This window comes from Theropithecus gelada, chromosome 8 (genome assembly GCF_003255815.1).
Source record: "Theropithecus gelada isolate Dixy chromosome 8, Tgel_1.0, whole genome shotgun sequence".
NCBI lineage: Eukaryota > Metazoa > Chordata > Mammalia > Primates > Cercopithecidae > Theropithecus > Theropithecus gelada.
The window spans coordinates 113,344,863-113,366,200 of NC_037676.1; the positions used below are offsets into that span (position 1 = coordinate 113,344,863).

At 37.1% G+C, this 21,338-nt stretch overlaps 1 long non-coding RNA gene across 1 annotated transcript in view; it reads right to left on the reverse strand.

The window, feature by feature from the left end:
• The window catches only part of LOC112629701, a 112,831-nt gene extending 98,601 nt beyond the window's left edge, over window positions 1–14,230 (reverse strand). Inside the window, exon 1 of the long non-coding RNA XR_003120742.1 lies at window positions 14,108–14,230. This is a non-coding gene — a long non-coding RNA (uncharacterized LOC112629701). The remainder of the gene's footprint in view (window positions 1–14,107) is intronic.
• Between the last annotated feature and the right edge of the window lie 7,108 nt (window positions 14,231–21,338).

Below are 21,338 nucleotides of genomic sequence, written 5' to 3' on the forward strand. Positions count from 1 at the left end.
CATTGTTTACTCCCGCACCCTAAAGATGTGCATGTTAGGTTCCTCGGCATGTCTATATGGTTGCTGTCTGAATGAGGGTGGGAGCGTGTGTGAGTGTGTCTTGCAATGAAATACTGTCCTGCGTAGGGTGGGTTCTTCCCTTGGGCCCTGAGCTGCCAGGATAGGCTGTGGTCACCTGTGCCCCTGCACTGGGGAATAAGATTAGAAAGTGAATGGATGCCAAACAAAAATTGTCCTAAAATAAACATCTGTAAAGTACATGATGATTAGACAAATGCACAGCAATAAATGATGTGGGAGGAAAGCTCTCAGCATGCCTGCCATATTTGTGATTGCTTTCGACCTGCATGGCTCTAGAAGGTGCTCCTTACAATTTTTGCTTTGCAACCACTTATTCCTTGATTTAACTCACCACGATGACCAACATCACTCACTGATTGTAAATTGTAAATTATTATCTTACTTGTTTTTATTAAAAATTGTAAATTATTATTACTTGTTTTTATTAATCTTTCTTAAGTGTATATATAGCTCATATTTATTTTAATGTTCAATGATAGAAGTCTTTCAGGTCTTTATTTGGAAGTTGGGTAACGTTTTTGTGACCAGAAATATGATATGGGAAATTAACTCTTGTTTTTGTCACTTAGCCTACAGTAAAATTGATTTAGTTATACATCATTTTGCTTACAGTCACCATTTCCAAGAACCTATCAACAATGTTAAGGACTTACTGTATACATGCTTCAAGTGCAAGAATATTCATAGAGGCAGTATTTAGAATAGAGGCAGTATTCAGAACACAGAAGTGACTCAAATATATCATCAATAGAATATTAAAAATCTGCACAAAAGGATACTGTATTAAAAAAATAAACTAGTTATGTTGACATATTAAGTTAAATTTTAGAAACATAATGCATACAGATATATGATTTTATAAATCTAGAATACAAAGCTAGGCAAACGTTTATGGGGTTAAAAATTAGGCTGTTACTTGCCTTTGAGTGAAGAAATTACTGACTCAGAGGTGGCAGGACAGGAGCATTACCAGTATCAGTAATTTTTAAAACTGGTGTGTGATTATTAAATTGTTAATTTTTAAATAATTTATTGAAATTTAGCATTTATGATTTGAACACTTATATCCATGTTTTACATTTCATTTTTAAAGATGACTGAAAAAACTAAACATTTGGAAGTAACTCTTTTGTATTTAAGCTGTAAATATAATTTTTGTCCTTGTCTAGAAAAAATTACATTCAAAGGGGCATATTATATTCAAATCAAGCATGAATTGGTGTCCAGGAGACCTGGATTTACATTCTTATAGTTGCATTAAGTATTGGGATGACCTCTGCAAAATAACCTTTTTGAACTTAATTCACCCTGTCTACATAATTGAAAATCTGAAGATTGAGTTCAATACTTCTGACACTATTCAGTTAACAAGTGAGCTGTTTCATATTTGGGTTCTCCAATAGAGAATACAATATCCATCTTACCTTTACTCCTAAGAAACACAAGCTCTTTTTCAATCTGGGCACAATATTTCTTACAAAGTTTGGGTGAGTAATATGTTTACTTGCAACATGTTTTTTGTCCCATTAGGTAGAAGTTCTTGGTAGTGAATAATAAGAGCAAGTGTTGGGTGATCAATGTGGCTGAATCTTTAGGGAAGGGCTTGCCCTCTTCCCTTTCTTTCTCCTTTCAACTATTCTAGCATCCTGATATAGTCAACTCAGAGCTGGCGTAAATGAGGCTCAGAATGTCTAACAGATATTGGCTGCTGTTGACTCAGCAGTGTCATAATTACCAAGGCGCAAGATAACCCAGGCAGCTACGTACAGCTGGGGCCTCCCTTTGTTTTTTATACTAGCCTAACATTGTCATAACTGGAGTTCCAGAAGTCAAAATAAAACAATCGACTTAAAAACCATAAACAAGAATAGTGAAGTATGGTATAGAGAGCTCCATAGATGCTCAACCCTGGAATACTTAGCTCCATACTTCTTTTATATGAAGTATGAATTTCTTTTATATGAAGTTTTAAATTTAATGTTTTGATTAATTCAACGCTATAAAGCATTTTTGCTAATACAATAATGAATTTAATCTTCAACAATGTGGGCTGACATATAATTATAATATGCTATTCTTTGGCAAAATAACATTAATTTTTAAAATTAATTATTAATGATAAAAATAATGAATATCAAACATTGAGCCTACAACTGCATAATCACTGCCCTTTAATTTATAACCTCCACAACAAATTTCTGCATACCCCTCTGCTTTTACTGATATCCTTGGAATCTATCTGAATTCTTGCTAAAATGCACTTTCTTGTTCTTCCTCTAGAAACACATAATTAATTGAGTTCACAAGTCTATTAATTATTGCACATCACTGGACTTATATTTCAGAGATATCTGAAAATTTTTTCATATCTTCTGTCTTTCAGAAGATATGAAGTATTTATTTATATTGCTATTTGTACTTTTTGCTTTTCACTCTCCAGTCAGTATAGTTGTTATATTGTTCTGTTGCATAATATTTTTACAACTCTTGCATTTTGAGTTATTTTGTAAAAATAATCTTACACTTGCTTATGAAGTCAAGGTTGCTGTTTAGCTCTCAATTGGAAGAAAGATTCAAAACGTGTATGGTTTCTCCTTGGGTCATGAATAACACATTCTGAATATGTTAATTTACATAGAGCATCTCAGCATGTAGTAGATATTCTGAGTTAAATCGTGTCCCTCCAAAAGATTTGTTGCAGTCATGACCCAGTACCCCAAAATGTGATCTTACTTGGAAATAATATAATTACAGATGAAATTAGTTAATTTAAGATTTGGTCCTGCTAAAGAAGGCTGGGACCTTAATCCAGTATGACTTGCATCCTTATAAGGAGAAGACAGAGATAGGAAGGGCACTGCATGAAGACAAAGGCAGAGACTGGAGTGATGCACCTGCAAGTCAAGGAAAATCAAGGATTGCAGGCACACACTAGAAACTAGGAGACAGACAATGAACAGATTTTCCCTCAAAGTCCTCATAAAGAACTCACCCCACCAACACCTTGATTTCAGACTTTTAGATTCCAGAACTGCGAAAAAATACATGCGTTACATTAAGCCATCAATTTTCGATACTTTCTTATGGCAGCCTTAAGAAAATACTACAGTAAATATTGACTTTTATTTAAGCAGTATATATATTGACTTATACTCACTCAGCTGATGTATTATTATTGTCTATCTATCTACTATGTATCTATCATCTATCTATCTATCTATCTATCTATCTATCTATCTATCTATCTATCTATCTATCATCTCTCTCTCTCTCTCTTATCTATCTAAACAATCACAACATTGTGTAATGGTAAAAAACTATGGAACAAATAGGATTCCCAATAGCTGATGATGGAAGTAAAATGATTGCAAACCCTTTGGAGAGTTCAGTGAAGTTAAATACACACAATATAACCCAGCAATTTCTCTCTTAGCAAATGGAAATGCTAAGATTTCCATTTACATTCCATGGAATGTTAGATTTACATTCCATGTAATGTAAAATGTACATTCTTCTGAAAAAATGTAAAACTACACAGTATTAAGCATGTGGGCTTTAGAAATAAGCTGGACTCAGATATTTACTCAGTCACTTATAACTGTAAGACAAAAAGTATTCATGCTTTTTAACTCTGAAAGTCTCATTTATAATATGTATAAAATATTTTCTTCCTCGGCATGTGAGACCTGATATTTAATTTTAACTGGTATCTTTAAAGTTTTTTCCCTATATTGTTTGGCTTACAGAGGTGAGAAGTCAACATCACTTGTCCTTGCTTGCACACAAACACATCTTGTTAACACTACATGCATACATTACAAACGTATAGACTATGTAACGCCACAAGGTAAAGCTATGAACAAATTGTTCTGCTTTACCCTCTTAGTCTTTCTTCTCACTGAAGAGTTTAGAATTGACACAGTGTAATGTCAGGTAATTCTAATATTGCTAATTAAATACACAGAGTCACATTTTCTACAGCTAGCAGTGATGTTTCTTAGAATTACCAGTGTCACAAATGCAGTTACTTCCGTATTGTCAATATAACTCACCTGTGTCTATTACATGAGTAACCTGGTCAGCTGATGAGATTGCTATTTGAGTCAATGCATGTTTTTGTAAGTACATATTAAGCCATATTACAACATAAAGCAATTGGTTCCCTCATGTTGAACATTAATATGTAATTCTTACTATTTCCCAGTGAATAGCCAAGGAATTTAGGCAATCGAAGCATCCATGAGGCTTTCATAACTCATTTAGCATCAGTTCTAATCTGAATGATCTGAGAAGTTCACTGCAGTTTTTGTGTGAACCTAAGAATAGGACAGTGGTGTAAGCACTGCCAGATGTGCTTCTACATTTGGAATGTACATAATGCAAGGTTTTCTTGAAGAAATACTTCAACTAGAAAGTAGGCAAGAGTACACTGCATAAAATCAAGATAGTATCTATAAATATAACAGCATAAATTGAATAGTATATTCTGTGTAGTGCAAAGAGAGGTACTATAGTATGGTGTTTTTGTATATAATTCATTGGGTCAGACTGCATAAGGTGGATTATTTCTTCATCACTTAATATTTGTGTGACCTTAACTAATGGCACCTTTACTTTGGACTTCAATTTCCTTATCTTTATAATGGAAATAATAATATTTATTTATGTGAATATCATGGGTCTTCCAAATAGTCCAACAACTTCTTCATGTCCATGTCCCCTGGAAGTAAGTTCAAGGCAAAACCATTTTTCTGGTGAAAAAAAAAAATATATATGATCTGATTGATTTCTGGAATTTATTTTAGTCAAAGAGTAGGATGTATGTGTATGATTCTTCAGTTTCTCTATTCTTGTGATAACCCAAAGTGGACCAGGGAGAAAGAACAGAAAACAACTCCATACACTTCCAGGCTTCCATCCTTGATCCACAAATGGTATTCTCTTTGCTTCTAAACATTGTTTCTCCTGATGCAGTTAACCTTCAGTGATTGTCATGGCCACGGCTAATCTGTGGTTTAGGGTTCTAATTCAACCACTTGTTCATTTGTGGGATGCTTATACAACCCTTTGATTAAAATGTTACTTAGTCTGGGCACATTGGTTTAAACCTGTAATGGCAGCACTTTGGGAGGCCGAGGCAGGGGATCACTTGAGATCAGGAGTTCGGGACCAGCCTGGCCAACATGGTGAAACCTCGTCTCTACTAAAAATAGAAAAATCAGCTGAACGTGGTGGCTCGTGCCTGTAATCACAGCTGCTTGGGAGGCTGAGGCAGGAGAATCACTTGAACCCAGGAGGTAGAGGTTGCAGTGAGCTGAGGTCATGCCACTGAACTCCAACCTGGGCAAGAGCGAGACTCTGTCTCCAAATAAATAAATAAATAAATAAAATAGTTAATTAAAGATGAAGTTTGACTATCACAACTTTCTTGTCCTTGTATCTGGCCTATAATCATGAGCAATCTGTGCTCTCTGACTACTTCAGAGAAGAAGCTTATTCTTCATAATGTTATTTACATCCAAAGAATGTTTATCACAAGTGAAAGGCAACATTAGACTCAGTTGTTCTTTTTCTTACTGAAGGAATAGTTATGAACTCTTGGAACTTAAATATTCCATTTCTCAGTAATGGCTAAAGTTTAGGGCCCCATTGTCTTTCTTTGAGAATTTTAAATATGTTATTTCTGATATATATTTTTGCCATAAATTTATGCTATATAAATACCTCATGCTTTTGGTTTTTTTTCTTTGTTTTTGTCTAGATTCTCAAAGAACTGATTCTTTTTCTTGAAGTCTAGCAGTTTTACTGGAATACATATTGATCATTCTGGAACATTATGTAGTTTTCTTTTTTTAATTCAATAAAATTTTTCTGAATAATACATTTTAGTATATGTTCTGCTCCCTTGCCTGATTTACTGCTTCAGAAATTTCTATTAACTCAGAGTTTTATTGTCTACATTTAATATTCATTACTTTGTGGTGAAAAACTTATATTGCTTTTATATTTTGCTTTTTCTTTTAACTTTTATGCTTCTTAATGCATTATTATTTTTGTAATTCACTCCTGGGTTCTTATTTGTTTAATCTTAATTTCTAAATACTTAAAAAAACTAATTATTTCTGCATTCCTGCCACCCATTTCAGATATTTGTAACTTTCACATATTGTATTTTCATATGTCCTATAAATATCTTAATGTTTCTTAATCATTTTGAATAACAGGTTAAGGTTATGATATTTTTAGCAGATTTTTGGTGTGACTATACAGTGTTAGTAGCATTCCTAATCCTCTTGTTCTCAAGATAATTTTGGTTAAAATTAGACCTTCATAATTTTCTATGAATGCACGTGTTTGTGTATCTGTGTGTGTGTGTGAAATTAGTTTCTGTATTTTTTAGGCAGAATCTTGATTCAGTAGCTTTTCTGAATTCACAATATTTGCTTTTCTATTGTTTCATGTTGTGTTAAAAATGTGGGTTCCTCGACCCATAGCTAAGGTGAACTTCTCACTTTAAACAACTGCAAAACTGTACACATTTATAAGTGAACTGTTTTCTGGTGCTGGATAACAAACAGCAAAGTCAAAGAGGCTGGATCCATAAGTGAGCTCCACATTCACCCAAGGTTTTACCTTTGAATGTATTCCTAATCAGGAAAGCAGATCCCAAGCTGAGCCGAGGTGCATACATGGGAAGATCAGAGCTTCTCAGTTCGCAAATTTGTTAGGCAGGTTTTGGGAATGGTAAAATTCTACAGAGGAGAACCCCCACCCAGAAAACTGTGAAGGGATTCTCCTAAAGTCCTTGGCCAAAAGCTTGGCCTCTGGGAAGACCATTCATTGAGGCCTCTGGGAAGCCTAGCAGGAAGTCATTGTTGATGCATAGAGAATCAAAGGTTATGCATTTCTGAAGCTAAAGCTGTGCCAGAGCGAAGAACTCTCATGAAGCAATTAGATTATTTAATTGAAACTTATGAAGGCAATTTTGCCAGGCAACTAAATTACTGGTGGATACTCCTGAATCTGTTCAAGGAGATTGTGTGTGTGTGTATGTATGTGTGTATACATACATTTGTATATGTGTGCGTGTTTGTATACATGTAGTATATGGGAAAAACTGCAATAAGTAGGAACACATCAAGAGTTGACCCGTATGTTGGAAATAGAGGACAAGGACTTTGATGCTACCATTATAAATATAAATATAGACATGAAGAACAGTGTCATCCTGTTGGTTGAACAAGACTCTATAGAAATAGAATCTATTAAAATGAAAATTCTATAACTAAAAATCATAATACTGACAAACAATTGTATATTGATTATGTAATATACCATATTGAGAAGTTAGAAAGCCAATCCACACAAATTGAAAGTAGAACAAAGGGAATACTAAAAATGAAGATAGATATTAACAAAGTTGGAAACATAAATTTAAGCTTACAGATAGAACATATTAGTTATTTTGATAAATTCCTAACAGAGTTGATCAAGATAAAAAATGAAAAAATAAATAATCATTAGAAATGATGGAGGTACCATTAGACATTGTAAAGACTTTAAACTAGCGAACAATATGAAGAAAACTGTTTACATTAATAAATTATTTACATGACATGAACAAAGTTCTTGAAAACTCAGTTTAGCAAACATGATACAAAAGGAATTTAAAACACTAAAGGGCCCTACATCACTTTAGAAGAATTATACTTTTAAAACATTTTGCAAAAAGTCTCAAGGACCTGGTGGCTTCATTGCTATATTTTGTCAAACTTTTAATAATGAAAACATAGTAATTTTATAGACTTCTTTCAGGAAATAAAGGTGAATTGTATTTTATTTATCTCATTTAAGTCACTCAAAAGTAAAATATGAATTTCTTAATCAAATTGTAAAAGCATATAAAATTTTTAACACACTAAGGCACAGGTTTATCCCAATTATGGAAGTTTGTTTTAATATTTTAAATCAAACAAAGTAGTCTTGCACATTCTCAACAAAAAAATTTTAAGAATTATCTCAACATCTTCAGGAAATGCATTGACAAAATCCAAAACCAATTTATAATTTTAAAAAAAATTTCATAAAATAGAAATAGAAATTAACTATAAGGTTATAATAGATTGTGTATAATCTACAACTAAGATTATTATTGTTAAAATATTAGACGGCTTCTTTTAATTTGGAGATTAAGAGTATGTTATCTTAACTTTTAACTTTTCCCTCCCTCCCTTCCTTCCTTTCTTTTCCTTTTCTTTTCTTTCTGTTTCGTTTCGTTTCTTTTTACTTTTCTCTTTCTTTCCTTCTTTCTTTCTTTCTCTTTCCTTCCTCCCTCCATCCCTCTCTCCTTTCCCTTTTCTCTTTTCTTTTCTTTTTTTTTCTTTTCTTTTCTCTCTCTCTCTCTTTTTTTTTTTTTCAGTGTCTCTGACCCAGGCTGGAGTGTCATAGCTCAATCATGGCTCACAGCAGCCTCTACCTTGCAGGCTTAAGTAATCTTCTTACCTCAGCTACTTTCATTTTGTGTGTGGAGACAGGGTCACACTATGTTGCCCATTCTGTTATTGAACTCCTGGGCTCAAGTGATCTTCCTGCCTCAACCTCCCAAAGTGCTGAGATTACAGGTGTGAGGCCCTGCGCCTGGCCCATCTTAATATTTATATTCAGTATTGCGCTAGAAAGAACAAATGGTGGCATAATCTAAGAGCTAGAAAGGATACAGATAGAGAAATAAGCAAAAACTCTTTTATGTGTGTATAATATGTCTGTGTTAAGAAAATGCTAAGGATTCTAATAAATGTTTTTTAGTAAAATCTAGTATATAATAATAATTTTCTTTTTATAACCTAGCAATAAAAACTAAAAAATTATAAAAGTGGTCCTTATAACAGAGGAGGAGCACCATCATCTTGGACAAACACCGCCACTTTAAGTTCCAGCTCCCTTTCTAGTCTCACGCATTTCCAGGAAATCATGTAGAAGCTTCTCTTCTAACTACAAGCAGCCACAAAGAGCAGATAATAAAATACAGACAAGACAGCTCAGGCACAGAGGGAGGTGGGGGAAAAGTCTTTTGGGTAACTGCCAAACTCCACTCTCATACAACGAGCCCCAGTAAAACAGTGGGCCTTAATAAGCACGTTTCTTTTCCTTCAGGTGCACTAAGATAGGAAATCTAAAAGCAGACTCAGGGAGTATGTCTGCAGCTGCAGAAAGATGTATGGGAACAGACACACAACTCTCCCTCCCAGAAAAGCACAACAAAAAGACACAGAAGCAGTCCAAGCCTCTGATAAACATTATCACCTTGAATACTTACAAACTCTTAGTCTGTGGCCGGGCGCGGTGGCTCACGCCTGTAATCCCAGCACTTTGGGAGGCCGAGGCGGGAGGATCACGAGGTCAGGAGTATGAGACGAGCCTGACCAACATGGTGAAACCCCATCTCTACTAAAAATACAAAAAAAAAAAAAAATTAGCTGGACGTGGTGGTGTGCGCCTGTAACCCCAGCTACTCCGGAGGCTGAGGCAGGGGAATCGCTTGAACCCGGGAGGCAGAGGTTGCAGTGAGCCGAGATACCGCCACTGCACTCTAGCCTAGCCTGGGCGACAGAGACTCCATCTCAAAAAAAAAAACCCAAAACTCTTAGTCTGTAATAAAGTGTGCCTCTGATCTAATTCTGCCAGATGCCCTCTTCAAGGGCCACCTTTCGTGATTCTTTCCTCTTTCTTTAATTCTTACATTTACCATGGGATTCTATCCTTGAATATTTGTACAGAATAATGTACTTTCTAACAACAGCTAAATATTAGATGAATATTATTGTTGAATCACTTTATTTTGATTGATATAAAGATACATCAATTTGCAAATGATAAGAGCAGTGATGCTTAACCCAGTAGTCTTTAATAGCTCATTTATTTTTAACCCATTTTGAAGTATAAATTGAAAATTGTTGTGAGAGTAAAAATTGCCTTTGAAAGCAAGGCTTCTACAGCTTTTATTAGAAGCCCTTGAATAATAAGTGAGTTTTGAGATGTATACGTTTTCTTCTTTTTAGAAATTATTAAGGCAATTTCCTCAGATAATACTAAAATAATTTTAGAAAATAATGTGGAAATGGTGAAAGTACATCTAATACTTTTATTGTAACCCGAAGCTATTCTATGAATGTATATCATCATTTTCAAGGCCGAGACGGGCGGATCACGAGGTCAGGAGATCGAGACCATCCTGGCTAACACGGTGAAACCCCGTCTCTACTAAAAAATACAAAAAACTAGCCGGGCGAGATGGCAAGCGCCTGTAGTCCCAGCTACTCGGGAGGCTGAGGCAGGAGAATGGCGTAAACCCAGGAGACGGAGCTTGCAGTGAGCTGAGATCCGGCCACTGCACTCCAGGCTGGGCGACAGAGCGAGACTCCGTCTCAAAAAAAAAAAAAAAAAAAAAAAAAAAAAAAAAAAAAAAAATGACTTAAGGATAAAGGGTGCAGAGAGCTTCATAATATTTAGTTACCAATTACATATATTGGGAAAAAGGGATCAGGCTAACTTTAAATAAATTGTAATGTTATTATTATAAACAATTGTATCTCTTAATTTCTCACATTTTATTTTAATAATAGACTAGATCTCAGCCTCAAAGAGTTTTTGAAGGGGTGGCCTGCCCCTCCGCACCTGTGGGCGTTTCTCGTTAGGTGGAACTAGAGACTTGGGAAAAGAAATGAGACACAAAGTATAAAGAAAAAGTGGGCCCTGGGGACCGGCGCTCAGCATACAGAGGACCCACTCCAGCACCAGTCTCTGAGTTCCCTCAGTATTTATTGATCATTATCTTTATCATCTCAGAAAAAGGGAAGTGGCAGGATAATAGGAGCATGGTAGGGAGAAGGTCAGCAGTAAGACATATGAATAAAGATCTCTGTGACATGAATGAGTTTTAAGGAAAAGTGCTGTGCCTTCATATGCATATGTAAACATCTCCATAAACCTTTTTAGTGCACAAAGAGCAGCATTGAGCTAGCAAGTCCCACCTTCAGCCCTAAGGCGGTTTTCTCCCATCTTAGTAAATGGAACATACAATTGGGTTTTACACCGAGATGTTCCATTGCCCAGGGACGGGCAGGAGACAGATGCTTTTCTCTATCTCAACTGCCAAGAGGCCTTCTTGCCTCTTTTACTAGTCCTCCTCAGCACAGACCCTTCACGGGTGTCAGGCTGGGGGACGATCAGGTCTTTCCCTTCCCACGAGGCCATATTTCAGACTACCACATGGGGAGAAATCTTGGACAATACCTAGCTTTCCTAGGCAGAGGTCCCTGTGACCTTTGGCAGTGTATTTGTCCCTGGGTACTTGAGATTAAGAGAATGGTGATGACTTTTCACAAGCATACTGCGTTCAGGCACTTGTTTAACAAAGCACACCCTGCACAGCCCAAAATCCTTTAAACCTTGAGTCACCACAGCACATGTCTCTTGCAAGGACAAGGTTGGGGGTAGGGTCACAGATTAACAGCATCTCAAATATAGAACAAAATGGAGTGTATCTCTCTTTCTTTTCCTCACAAGTTTTCATTCTCAAAATTACTTAGAGATCACTTAACCTTCATTTACAGTTAACCCTTAATGTCACATCAGTATTAATCTTACTTGGAAATAATTATTTTATCGATTGAATATAAATTAGAATATGTTTTAAAACAAAAGCTGAGCATGGTTTTATTTTGTAGCTAAAAATGTAATTTAAGAATCTACTATTTAATTGTTTAATCTAAAATTCTCAAGCAGTATATCTACCATATGTAATTGATTTTTTATTTTATGGGGTGTTTTGATGGGCAAATGTTTCAAATTTTGATTAATTTCAACTTATCAATTTCTTTATTTTATGGTTGCTCCTTCAGTCTCCCTAAGAAAATTTCCTACCAATGATTACAAAGAAAATTCCTTTAAGACTGTATAGTTTTTTAAAGTATCTTGCAACTTATTATTCATTTTCAACCTGATTTGATTTTTTTAAGTTATTATATTCTTATATGAACTTTAGAACTGCTTGTTAATTTTTATTACAAGCCTTCTTGGATTATATAACGAAGCATTGGAACTACCAGTCATTTCAGGGAGAACTAACATCATAACGATATTGCGTCTCATCAAAGTTTGGTAGTTTTCAGTGTAGTGCTCTGTCACTTCATAAGTTAAAGATATTCCAAAATATATATATATTTTAATCTCATGGTAAATGTAAGAATTAAAGAGGAAAGAATCACGAAAGGTCGCCCTTGAAGAGGGCTTCTGGCAGAGTTAGGTCAGAGGCACACTTTATTACAGACTAAGGGTTTTTTGTTTTCTGTTTTCTGTTTTTTTGAGATGGAGTCTCTGCCGCTGCCGCCCAGGCTAGGCTAGAGTGCAGTGGCGGTATCTCGGCTCACTGCAACCTCTTGCTGCCCGGGTTCAAGCGATTCTCCTGCCTCAGCCTCACATATCTCTCTTTTGAACAGCAAGCATTCAAATCAGGGTTCAGTAACATCATCAAAGTGTGAACAAGAAGGCTGCTAGAGCTGGCAGTGTCACCAAGTCTGCTCAGAAAGTTCAGAAACCTAATGAATGTTATCCGTAAACCTGCCACCCTGTCGTAATCAGTGGAAATATCTCAGATCTGTTTGTCTCAATTGACCATTGAAATTTTCTTGGACTACAAAATCATTAAGCCAGAAAGAAAATTCAAGCTGGGAACTACTTGGGGCAAACCTGCCTCCCATTCTTTTCAAAGTCATCCCTCTGCTCCCTGAGATAAATGCCTATCTGATTGCCTCCTTTAGAAAGACTAATCAGAAACTCAGAAAAATGCAACTGTTTGTCTCTCACCTACCTGTGACCTGGAAATCCCCTCCCTGCTTTGAGTTTTCCCACCTTTCTGGACTGAACCAATGTTCATTTTACATATATTGATTGATGTTTTATGTCTGCCTAAAATGTGTTGAAAGGACACAAAGACACAAAAATGCGTACCCGCTCCCCCGCCACACCCTATTGCTAAACCCTTTGTTCTGCTCTCTAATCTCTGCACGTACCAGAGATTTCATAAGTTCTGTAAGTACCTGTTTTTCTTTCTGAGGCCGGGTCACAAGACGTGTTTAAGTAAGATAAACTCTTGCTGCCATAAACCGGTTGTGCAACCTGACGCAATATAATTAACTGCCTTTGTGTAAAACTGCTCTCCCGCCTCAAGGGTTGAACCGAAATATCAGAAATGGCGGGAACCAATCAGAGTTAGCCAAATCGCCTTGTTCAAACACTAGCCAATCATACATCTGATTTGTATAATAATTCTATGCTCACTTTCCTTAGACTATATAACACTGTTCGGAACTCAGTGGGGGAGCTCTCTCCTGCCTGTCTCGTTTCACGAGCAGGTGAGAGTTCCAGGTTCGAACCTGTAATAAAGGTCCTTACTGCTTAGCTTTGACTCTGGACTCTGGTGGTCTTTTTTCGGGGAATAAACGGTCTGGGCAGAACAGTGTAAAACCAAGCTGTGCTCTGACCACCTTGGGCGCATGTCATTAGAACCTCCTGAGGCTGTGTCATGGGTGTGCATCCTCAAACTTGGCAAAATAAACTTTATAAATTAACTAAAACCTGTCTCAAATTTTCTGGGTTCAAAATATCTATCTAGGCTTAAGCAGAATACAAAATATGTAGAGAAAACAGATGTTTCTGGGGAACTTTGTTACTAAATATAACCATGACAATTAATTGCATTAATACTACTTCCCAATACATTCAAAATCTAAAATTCTGCCCTACAAAGAAATCACAGCATGAAGGCATTATTTAAAACCTCTTCTTTTTCCATTATTTTGCCAATTTCTTTGAACCATCTTTAATGCTACCTGAGATTCAAATTTACGTAACAACCAGTAACCGTCTAGTTGTTCCCCAATCTCTTCACCTTCTAACGTCTAAATTCAGGGCTTTTAAAAAGGACTTGAAACATTGGTTGAAGTGAGAGACGGTGGTGGAGACTTACTTATAAGTGATTTTTTTCTTCCTGAGGAGGAAATACAGTCTTCTTCATATACCTGTTGGTTCCTTCCCTCTCTGCCTTAGGTGATCCAACTGTAATCATGATACTCTCCCTTTCCCCCAATGCAAGGAACTGAATTGTCTATGATGTCAAAATCACAATTCTGTTACCTCACTGTGATGGAGGCCTTACAGCAAGGGGAAGTTGTGAACAGCCCTGGGCTCTTCTTAAGCTTTGCAAAGTGTTCTGGATAGGGCTAATTGCAGAACCAAGAGAGAAAGGCCCCCAAACTGTTGTAAATTCTAAGTTTAAAAGGTTTGAGCCCATCCTGCAGCTAGAAGAGGGGTTCCTGGGACTCAGAGAGGGCCCTTTAGGACCATGGACTACATTTCCCAGCAGCCTTCATGTCACATTGGCATCCTCCACTGGTGGGCAGGGGAGTCCTTCCAAGAGAGGGCTGTAGAGGACAGGGCAGGGCAGGAGAGCAGCTGAGAGGAGCCTTGGCTGAACTATTAAGGACCAGGATGACAAAGAAAACCCCTTCTTTCCCGGCCAAACAAAACAAAGAAAAAGACCAAAAAATAAGCAAAAAAGAGTTTTGTATGTAAATCTGTGTGTCAGAGTTGTTTTCCTAGGAAACCTGACCCTAAACATTTGAAGCCAGGAGTCAACCAAAGTAGCCAACTCTAAAATGGGAGTTTGGGGTTGGATGGCTTGCTAGTTAGTTGGCTGTGAAGAATCTGTCGTTAGTGGTAGTTGGATGACTAATAGCCCATTAGTATGGCTTGTGGTAGTGGTATAATTATTAACCTTCCATTGGCATTTAACTGAGAAGAAATACCAATGCAAAGGAATATACTAGCAAGTCCAATGGCTCAGGATTTTGAGAGTTTCATATGAATTAGTAATACTAACTCTATAAAATCCAGCAGGTGCTGCTGAGTTTCTTCAATGCTTTAGAATGTCTAGGGATGATTAATCTCCAATTAAAACCTAAGTGTGAAAGCCAGATGGCCTCCTTGGTAGCATGTAAAGAGACTCATCTCCTACAGCTGGAACATAGGAAAAGCTCAGGATCATGGCTAAGACTTAGTTACAGAGAAGGCTGTATTCTCAATGCTAGCAATATGTTACACTGAGGTCAGAGACCTCGTAGAAAGGATTGGGGCTCTGAGACTTCATATAGAGTTGTCTTTGTCAATGTATTCAGAAGTCAACAAATCTCAGACTCTCATGGCACCTCTGTACCTGCAGAATGTCCCAGTCCGCTGTGCTAAAGCAGACAACTCAGCTATTGAAAAAATGCATAGTTATCTTCCTTGTTGAAAAAATGTGCTCCCCTCATCATCTAACCTTACATCTCTTCCTGAGTGCAGTCTTAATGATTAGCATTGTATTAGTTTCCAGTGGTTGCTTTAACTAGTTAGCACAATTGGTGACTTAAAGCAACAGAAATGTATTATCTTATAGTTGTGGAGGCTAAAAGTCTGAAGTCAGTGTCAGTGATCCCAAATCAAAGTGCTGTCAGGATTTCTGGTCATTACTGGCATTTCTTGGCTTATGGTTTTATCATTCCAATTTCTGCCTCTATCTTTACTTTGCCTTCCCCTCTTCTGTCATGTTAAAGCTCCCTCTCCCTCCCTCTTACAGAGGTGCATGAAATTGTATTTGGGGCTCACCCTAGTAATTCAGGATAATCTTCCCCTCTCAAGATTCTTAACACATCTGAACGACCCTTTTGCCTCATAACATTTTTATGGCACAAGCATTAGGACTTAACATTTTTGTGTCTCAAGGATTAGGACTTAATATTTTGGGGTGGCCATTATTTAGCCTACGATAAGCATTAATTCACAATATTATCTGGTATGGAAAGGAATAGACATTTTTATTAATGTTACAGAATACATCATAAATTAATTGCAGATCTTGGCCAACAATTACTAGAAGGAGACGGGATGGTATGTGTGTGATTGGATTCTGAAGGTGCTGAATCAAGGGTGGTGGGATGTAATAATGAATTAAGGAGAATTTTAGACTACGTAAGAGCACTTTCTCATGATACAGCAAGCATCACATTAAACTACACATTTTAGCTTTTTAGGTGCTTGCCATCTAAACACTTTAGATATTTTGTGTATAGGGACCAGAAGATAAGTAAAGAACTCATGATCTTGACAAGGGTGATTTCTTCTGATCAGCAGAAAACAGATGGTTTTACACAATTAGGGAAGGAAGGAATAGGTGTGTAACCCACATGATTCACTTTAGTAAACCTTAGTGTTTTATTTTCTAATTCTAACCATAAATGTATTTATGCAGCAGTTCTGGCCTCAGAAGAGGATGGTTACGAAGAACTCACATCACTCAGGAATGAGAATTTGAGTTCCATTACCACATAAGAAACCAAAACCTGCAAAGATGATAGCTGAGCATGAGAATTTAGAATAAATAATAGAGGAAGAAGGAGATGGGAGCCAATCCTGGCCTTGAAAACAACTACGTAGCTGGGCCTGCATGTCACTAACCTCCCTCTTCTAAATTTGAACTGAGAAAGAGAGGCCCATAGGAGCCAGAGAGGCGCTGCTTCCTGCCTGTGCATATGTTAAGCGTATTTGTGCTGTACAAGAAGTATGAAATTGTAGCAAAAAATGTTTTCGTGCTTCTGAATGTTCATGGCTTTCAGAGCAAAAAATACAGGCAATCTAGGATAATGGATTGTTGAACAGAAATTCAAGAATAAAATACTTCTTAGAGATGTATAAATTTATCTATGTGTTTACACTTTGAAGAGGAATAAAACCTCAAGCCATGAAGGAAGGCAAAATCCTAGGGACTTTTATTTGAGATTTGTTTACATTAGGAAAATAAGGTTTCTCTTCTTTCCTCAGGAGGGGAGGGTGGCAGCTGTACAGCAGCTCCTTATAAGATCCTAGATTTGTCACTTGAGGGCTCCTCTTCTGTGGCACAAACCCAAAAGTGCAGTTGACAACTGCCCTAATTTCATTGCCTCCGAGAGATTGGGATAAGGGAAAGTGATGTTGTTATTGCTATAATTAATTCTAATGCCTGATCTAGAAAAGAGATGCTTTCTTTCAGAAGAAAATTATAAATATAGGTGTTAAAACCTGATCGGAGTCAGGTTTCGACAGCCATGGAGTTGTGCTACTCAGATGTACTTTCGAGAGAACCTATTGTGAGCAGCGTAGATGGTAACAATCCTCCATCTGCCACACATTTGGATTTCCAGCAGTCTCATGACAAGGCTGCATTCTCTTCAGATTTCTCATAGACAAAGAAGAGCATGACTAGGGAATAAAGTTGGGTTGTTTCTAGCCCAATGTAGTACTCCACTAATGGGCATTTTTTCCTCTGCGGCTTCTCATTTACTTGGTCAAGAACTTCTCAGAGCTTCACTGCAGTCTGCGACTCTCCCAAATCAATTCTTCTTTATTTCCTGTTGTTTTTATAGTTATAAATCCTATTGCAAGGTTAGAATGTTCTGCCTACCTTCTCCTGCCCATTAAATCTCTTCATTGTCTAATTACGTCTTTGTATGTGCTTCTCAGAAGACCTTAAATAACAACAACTAAAACCAAACAATTTGCGTATAGATGGGATCCTGAACAACATACATTTCTAGTCTTGCCCAACTCTTCTTTTCTCTGCCATAATATGGTCTGAAGAAAAACAGAGACTATGACATTGATCTTCTGTATCAACTGTATTACATTAATTCTCCCAATTTGCAAGAAGTGGCCAGTAGGTTAAAAGTTTTGGTAAGATACATGCATTCCAGAGGGTTGAAATAAAGCTTACATACATTCAGGGGCATTCATCATTAGTAGGAAATATTAGGCTTCCATTGGTTTAGGGTATGGATATACTGGAATGGCTCCTTTAAGGTAATAGGGAAATTATTGTAACTTACACTTTCCACAATAAGAGAGAAAAACAAACACACAAAATATTTGGTAGGGCCTTAGGTTTATGGAATTACCATGTTTCACAATTGGTAATGATGTTTTAACTCATATAATATGTGACACAAAAGACTAACAGCTCTTGGTGAGTATCAGAGCAGAAAAGGATGATGAAGAAGGTCTGAAATATAATGCAAGTCCATCCTATTTTCGTACTATAGGATTTGGCAGACCCTATGGTTCCAGACTTGTTAGTATTACAGAAAGACACTGTGTAGAATTTATAGCAAGCCCCCATGGGAGAATCATAAGGCAGCCTGATAGATCATTGATAAAATTATGCCATCCACAGAGGAAAATACCATTTGCAAAGCCATTTCTGGCATGATAGTGAATCCAGGTAGAGATGAAGTGCCTGTCCATAAAACACCAAGTTGCCTGGTAGCCAGAAATGCCAACCATGAGGTAAGTTCCGTTGCACTCACTAATTCCTAAAACTGGCTGGGTAGGCAGGATTTCATGGTGAAGTAAATGTGGTAAACCCAGTTCACAAGCAATATTGGAGGATGGAAGTAAATTATTTGAGCAGGTAGTCAGCCCCTGTATTTCCTACTATGCTTCTACCATGCCTCTCCATGAGCTCACACTGTGTCCCTTTAGGGTGGTTCCAATATAACCAGCAGATAGAGTAGAAAGACCATGCTTGTTTTTACAGATAGATTGTCTTGATATGGTATGTGATTTCACTTCCTATGTCAGGGCAAGCTGAAAATGCATTTGGAATATACTAGAGACCTCCTTTATGTGCCCTTGAAAGGTGGAGAGAGAAAATCTTCCTGATGGTTAGTTTTCACATTAACTCTGGACCTTCACTCTGTAAGAAAAGAGAGTAAGCCTGAGAAAAGTATGACACACACACACACACACACACACACCCCCCGGTATGAATGGCTTGACTGGGCTGGTTGATCTAGGTCTGAAATGACAGACTAGGAGACCATGAGTAGGAGACATGTAAAAAGAACTGTTGTGGTGAACATAAAGTGTGAAGGGCAATTTAACTACTGTAACTGCAACCCACAGGGACGAATTATGAACTCTTGACATGTCACTGTAGTTTAAAGGGATTAACTAGCCACTTTGTTGTGGCAAAGAGACATTACATTAGATCCTACAATACCAAAAGGTGTGGCAATTTATCTTGTCTAGAATCAACACATATAAAGTATGGTATTGACATTCCTGCACATAATGTCTTGGCCACACAATATATAAAGGTTACAGAGTGTTTCATTCACCAACACAGGATCCTGAATAATACCGAATTGGATTAAGATACCAATTTTATATCAAGAATTTTGCAACTCATGATCTAAGATTCAAGAGTCCAATCATATTACTGCACCATTCAGTACATAGAACGTGCTGGCTTGATAGGACAAAGAAATGGCCTGTCCAAGGTGAAGTTGAAGTGCCATTTGGATATGATGCCTTGTGCTGATGGACACTACGTGCCAAGATAAAGTATACACACTACATCAGTGACGATTATGAAGCCCTGTGTCCTTAATAAGTAAAATACAATCCAAGGTGCATAAGTAGTAGTGTCACTTTTTAGCATTCTCCAGAAACCCATCTGGAGATTTTGCCTTTCCTGTCTACACAACTGTAGGTTCTGTTTTGGAGCCTTGGTTCTCAGAAGGAAAATGCTTCTATTGGGGAAATAACAAGAGTCTAATTCAACTTGAATCTATGGCTGTCACTCATTCACTTCATGCTCCTCATTGCAGGAGAACCACTGACAAGGAAACAAGTCACTTTCCTTTTAGAGACAGTGAACTTAAATGATCAAGAGATAGTACAACTAATATTACATATTCAGGCACCCAAGTGACTTACTTGTGCATCTATTCTTTGCCAAATAATGAAAGTAAGTGGTAAAGTTCATTAATGTCATCTGAGAAGTGCTTATTGATCAGGAGTTAAGACCACTCAGAGATAAAGTTCTTAGTCAAGCTGTAAGGTAAATCTCTGAAACCACAAGAAGCATAAGTAAAACACAAGACAAATCTAGACTTGGTAGTATATTACAGATAACATAAGTATCAGGTTTAGTTATGAGCATCTAACGGCAGGAATATAATATCAACAAAGTATAGCAATGGGAACTGTTATGCATACCCATAAATATCAGTTTATAATTATTCCAGGAAGAGTTGCTGGCTAAAATTACTGAAAATGTGTTTTCTTATCACATTATACAAACGAGCAGCTCTAACGCATGCAAGAGTGGTCTACATTCTTAGGGCTTCCTAGATGTCCCCTGCTACCAGAATAAATCATTCACTTCTTTCAGGTTTTTGCAGTGTTGGCAGCTCACATCTATCTCCTGAGCCCCTCCTTAAGAATGGTTCTCATCTAAAAAAGTTTTCTTGCCTAAACTTATATTCTCTTACCCAAGAAGCCAGTGTTCAATGTCTGGCCAAGGGAACGAATGTAAAGGCAAGTTTCTTGGCTTCAATACAAGACAAGCCTGTAGGGTAATCCCTGTGCCAGAGCTCTGAGTTTGACCAGCCAAGACCTCTGTAGTAACCGAATCTTAGTTCAAATTATTGTTCTGCCAATTCTGCTTTCTTCAGTCTTCAACAATGTTTATCAAAAGAGCAATTCCTGTTTAATCTCTTCTATATAAATCTCTGTCTCAGATTCCACTTCCCAAAGAAACCCAACTTCAAAGTTCATTTGTTTATAGTCTATTTTTTCAGATTATGGAAATGTTGATAAAGTTATATATTCTGATAACCAAAAAGGAAATACGACTTTTTTTTGCTTTGCCAAGGTAATGTGAAAGAATCCGTACTGGCAGTCAACATGAACTTGTTTTGAAGTTGATGCATCCCCAGATCATTGACTTTCTACCAAACAAATTGAAATGCAGAGAGATAATTTCAAAATAAAATTATATCAGGTGCCCTTATATCAACAGAAGGTACAACATCATTTATTTTTTGATGCCCAGAGGTAATTCACAGGCATCAGATAAATAATTTTATTAGAAATAGGGGATTAGATCACTCCTTCCTCAAAATCTGTATCATTGTTTTAGGTTTTGTTTTGTTTTGTTGTTGTTGTTGTTGTTTTTTGAGACGCAGTCTCGCTCTGCCGCCCAGGCTGGAGTGCAGTGGCGCGATCTCAGCTCACTGCAAGCTCCGCCTCCTGGGTTCACGCCATTCTCCTGCCTCAGCTTCCCGAGCAGCTGGGACTACAGGCGCCCGGCTAATTTTTTTTTTTTTTTTTTTTTTTTTTTGTAG